The sequence below is a fragment of the Lycorma delicatula genome, chromosome 2, assembly GCF_047948215.1.
Source record: "Lycorma delicatula isolate Av1 chromosome 2, ASM4794821v1, whole genome shotgun sequence".
Lineage (NCBI taxonomy): Eukaryota > Metazoa > Arthropoda > Insecta > Hemiptera > Fulgoridae > Lycorma > Lycorma delicatula.
Window position 1 is genome coordinate 173,598,961 of NC_134456.1, and position 6,002 is coordinate 173,604,962.

A 6,002-nucleotide genomic window follows, 5' to 3' on the forward strand; every position below is an offset into this window, starting at 1 on the left:
GTGACTGCGTAGATCGGGCTTATTGGTATAGCTTGATCTGAATTCATCGATTTTTGTTTTTAAGGTTTGTTGTAATCATAGATGTACTCAATTCGAAAAATGAATGAGAAATATGCACTATAAGAAGCAACGGATTACACTAGCATGTGGGGAAATGAATGGAAAGAAATGATTGATCAAATGATTGGATCAAATTAATGGTATTTTTCTCGCTATATTAAAAAATGAACTGTCAATGAGCAGCAGTGCTTTGAAAAAATATGTAACATCATTTTAAGATAGTACTGTATTGCTTCTTTTACATATTACGTTCTATTCTTATTATAATTATGTAGGTAATTAAAGTGCGTATATAATTATAAGAGTATTTTCTAAATTATCTACATGTACGTATTTTACATATGCTCAACAAATTGCTTTGCCTTCGCGTACTAAAGATTAATCGAAAAACAGGCTTAGAATTCCTTAAGGAAAACACACACATATTCCCAAAATCGTGTAATGTATAAAAACATCACATAAGTTATACATAACTCAAGCAAATCCGCACTAATCGGTACACTATCGGGTACAGCTAGACTTTCTAATAACTGTCAAGAGAATATGAAATACTGTATATCAGACACATTCACTAAGATCAGTTCAGTATATTGTATTTCATCTGAAATATGTTTACTAATCTTATAATGTTTCTTTTAATACAGATGTCAACAATAAACTTACGATTTTAGATGATTAATTAACGTACAGACATACATAAGTAAACGTATTAAAAATATTATTTCCAGTTTAAGACATATAAATTGCATAAATCATAACTGAATTCAGGGAAACTTAATTAAGTAATTACAAACTGTGTTGAAATTAGTGTGTATAGTTTTGTAAAGGGTGGTGATATGATATTATTACAGTGGATTAATTTCATATGAAACAATGCATGTACACATTTCCTCCAAATGAGGGTAGAAGTAGAAGTTGTATGCTAACAAAACTCATGGAAGATTGTTGAGTAGAGGGTTGATAGCGGATGGGTGGTGGCTCGATCCCGGTTTAATTAGGTAGTCTACATAGAGGTAGCAAGCCTGAATGCAACAGAAATGTATTAAATATTGAGTCGGTTTCATTCTGTTATAAGGAGGAACCATACATTCGTGAATAGTATCACAAGGTAAGAATGGGGATATGGATCGGGGGAAATGGGGTGGGGTTGTAGGAATGAGAATCATGAGGGAGATGGGAGTTTCCTCATAGTTCAATACAATAGCAATTGTTATGTGTAGGTATATAGTAGATAGGTTAGGTAGCCAAAATGCCCCTCACTCGCTCCTCGACAACATCCCACTCTTCACTCCTCTGCTATAAGTTCTGATAATGTTAAGACCTCGACTGCTGCTTCTACTTCGCTCTTATTCAGCTATTAATCATTGATCTTTCTGAACCAGAATAATGCCTGCTTGTTCCTTTTCCCATCTTACCTTCGTAAAGTTATCAATTAATCTATTAAATTTGCTATAAAGTCTTGTTCAACAATATTCATTCATAGAAACATTATTTATATTCATAAACTTACAAGAAAAAATCCATAAAATTAAAAAATGGTTTTGAAAACAAATTATGTAAAAAGTAATTGTAGTATATTTACACAAATAAATCGCAAGTAGAAATAAAAATGGTTTTCGATTATCTTCAATTTTAAATATAACTTATAGAAGTCTATTGTTCAAGTTTCTGGACCAATAACTTAAAATTAAAATAAATTTTGTAATAAAAAAATTCATACATCAGTAGTGATTGATACTTATTTTGAAGAAATGCTAGTTGGAGTAGGTTTTTTAATATCTTAATTTTATTTTTTAGTCCTATTAACATAAAGTTTACAAATTAATTTCAGCTGAACACTATTCTAATTCAAAACTTCATGCACATCGTATGTATTAAGTAGTAAGCAGAAACTGAACTATGTAAACGCAACAGTTTTGTTTTCTGTTTTTTATCAGTATTATTATTTTAAAACAATTCTGAATAAATTTAACTTTACGTATACAAATAAATTGATATAATTACCAACTTCCCAAAAGTAAAATACACCATATAAAAGGAGAAGATACGACTTCTATTTTGGTCGTATGTATAAATTCGATTGTACGTCTATTTGATTATACGTTTGCTCGATTTAACTCGACAAGTACTGGGATAAAGTATAATAATTCTTTAAAAATTTTTAAAACACGATCATAGCAGCATCTCGTGGTACTCCTACTCATACGGTACAGGTAATCTTGAAAGCACCCGCGACCTGATAGAAACTGGGTGAGTTCGTAATTGGTATCACTATATTTCCGCTCTAACCAGCTCCTGACGTCACTGATGAGTCGGTGTATCCATCGTCCAGCCTCCGCCGCATTCCACCTGTCGCTCCAAGCTCTGAACATCTCGTCGACATCCATACCCCGTAGGGGGAAGACACCCACCTTGTGACGTTACCGATCGCCACACCACCCCTCAGTTCCAAGCACTGAGGGGCTTTGCCGGAGGTCGTCTTTAGATCCCCTAACTGATTACATCTCACAGTCATAAGCCAGGCTTTGGTCGGGATGTCACTGATGTAAATCCCTCGGCAGACAATTGCATCAGATCAAGTTTCGCCTTCACGTAGGCCTGAAACGGACATCTTCACATCCAGCCTAACATGATTCCCTCAAATTAACTGACCAAAACCGCGGAAGCGCGAACCTTGCGACTGGTAAATATTTGACAACACCGTTCGTGACTGTGAATGCCTCAGAAAAAGTAAAATGCCTCACAAACGAGTATAAAGTTAAATCAGTGCTACACTCATACCAATCAAAATTATGTTATACGCAACATAGTAATTCGGACCTATACCCAACTAAGTCGATCAGTTTAGGTCACCTAACAAGGGGAATGTAACCTCACTCCGGTCCGCACAGGAGCCGGGAACAAACCCCACACCGCCATGCGGTCCCATAATGGTGTCTCACGTGGCATTACCAAGTCACCATCAGGACCGCCACCGGCAGAGGGAAGCCACGCCCCCAGTCTCATCGGTTACCATACCCCGGCGGTCCACCCACCCCCACCAGCGGGAGCCCCAAAGCGAATTACAAACAATACCAATATAACCGTAGCACGATGCCAATGCGCCTACCTCCAACCAAACCAATGGCTAAGCATTGGTTTGGTTGGATACCTCGATTAAACTCCCTCTGCCGACCTAAACACCTCACGGACACGAAGAAAACCAGCCACTATAGACCACTTCTCGCCGATCACCCAGATAATACGGAGGTCCAGAAAGGAATGCATTCTCTCAAGTTCCCTAACAGCTCGTGAACGTTCGAGCTCATATCGGGGACAGACATAGAGGACGTGGTCCACTGTATCATCAGTCCCGCAATCCGGGCATTGACTCAAACCCACCAAACGAAACTTAGCCAAACAGGGCTTGGGCAACCCGCTCGTCCTTTCTGACAGTTTACTCAACATGTATGGAGAAATACCTGTGCCTATCCATCCAAATCCCCAAATACTTCGCAGCCAGGCTGGCGTACACAAACGTTTCCCCCACCCGGAACCGAAGAGGACTCAATCTCCGGCGCCCATAATTGCGAACATTTATTTTCAACATATTGCGAAAATAAGCAGATCCACAATATCACAAATAAAAATAATAATTTCAATGCAACTGAAAAATAATGAATATGTCTCACACCACTAACTACAGACTTGCTTCCAGTGATGTTGGCTTATTTTATTTTAAATAAAATATTCGACTTCCTTTTTCATCGGTATACTTTAAATAAAATAACTAATTTAATACGTTTAAATAAGTTGTTCAACAAAAACATCTACTAAACACTAAACAAAATTTCGAAAAAAACGAAAATAATTTCAACAATAAATTTTTTTCACAACAAATTTTAATTTATTTTCATGGCTAACCAGTACATGTCTGTCATCCTTGGACACAAATATTTAATAATTAAACAAAAATAATATGTTGAAATCAATATGAAGTGTTCATCTTGAAATAAAAATTAATTTTAAAATAATTATGTAAGTTACGTTATTGCAAAACAAAATTTTGTAATGATAGAAGTATAGGTCAATAGTAACTATAATGAATCAGTAACTACTCTACAATCATTATAATATTCAAACCATTTTCAAATAAATAGAAATCTGGAAATCGTTAAGAATCGAAAAAAGTTCCATTAGCAATAAAAACTTGTTTATCAGTAAATTCATAACTTATAAAATTTTGTAGTTAAATGATAACCGAACAAATAAGTGGCTGAAAACAATTTAAAAATAAGGAAATGACAGTAAACTAAAATATCGCAATCACATTTATATTAACCTACATAAACATGAGGATGTAACAACACAAATGCGATTTGATATTTCTATAGACTACATAAATCAAATATATTTACCTCTTTATATAGGTTTCCTGGTAAAGTTATTCCAAATTTAAAATTTAAATAAAAGATGTTTCACATAATCTTTAAAATAAAATATATTTTACAATAGTAAAACATTTTTTTTAATGTACAATTTTTTTTCTATCAAACTAAGATTTATACTCAATAATTGTTAATTTATACTCAGTTATTTACTCAAATTTATAAAAAAATAAATAAATAATATTTTCCTATTCTAAGACTAAGATAGTTCATTACTAGAATACCAATTATCTAATAGGAAATAGGAATAATTACCAGCATTTCAATGAAAATTAATATAAAATGTCATTTTCAAATCTAATTTATATATTTAAAGGGGTAACATTTTTATGTAATATTTAAAGAAGGTTTAAAAAGCAACTGATTAATCTTGTGCTTAGATATGAATGGTCCAGCTTAGCTACCTTATTGCGTGTTCAACTTTACTACTATTGCAGGGCCAAAAACAGTTTCATCCTGAAACATGGAGGTCAAAGAGAAAAATGGCCTCTGATTAAAGACGAGGTCACAAAGCCTTGCCTTTAATCAGAGGCCATTTGTAGGTTAGCCGCTTTTAGGATATTACAGGAGTTTCTCTTTTCACCGAATTCATCTATCAGCGTTATAATTAGGGCAAATCTACTCTTCTTTGTCATGACAGATCTAGTTGTGTTCAAAATTAAATTTTGCGATACATACTGCCAAAGAGAACAAATGGTTATAATGCTGCCCCGAGTTGGTAAAGAGCCTCATAGTTTTAAAAATAGCCTTGCCACTTATTAATATAGATATAATGTTAATTGTTTTTTGACCTGCACTAGGTATGAGGAATGAATCTAGTCACAGCCATAAATAGTCTCGCGGCAAAAGTAAATTAAAGGCAATGCAGAACTTAAGTAATTATTAAGTAATATATATATAATAGATATATTATTTCCTATTTAATTTATAATTTTAATTTATAAATTTCCAAAATCTTTTAAATGAATATTCTAAATTTAGAATAAATATTTTAATTCGTAAAAATCCAAGTACTGATGCACTGTCTTTAATTATTCAACAACATGTACTTGTAAGGAAAGTGAGAGGAAAGTGTGAGCCACTATGTTATCTTACATAAGTGAAATGGTAGTTGAGATCAAGAAGTCCGCAGAAGTTTCGTGGATTATATACTTAGGTGATTATGCTTGAAGACTATATAAATTAGTCATAAAAATAATACATCCAGTATGTTATAGAAGTGCTAGAAAATGGTGATTCATTTTAACTTTACTGTATGAGATATTTCATAAAATTCATACTGCTGAACTGCTAACTGACATAAATCTACAAAACATCGCTTATGTGTTTCATGGAGATCTTTATGGGACGTTTATCTTAATTTAGTTATTTATCCTTCCTATCTATAAATCTGCATTAATTAAAAAAAAAAAGAAAAGTTTTAAGCCATTTAGATTCTCTGCTTTCACGTTACTCATTTTAATAATCAATTAAAGCCTTACCCTTGTGTGCTAAACCAGTGTTTTGGAACAGCAT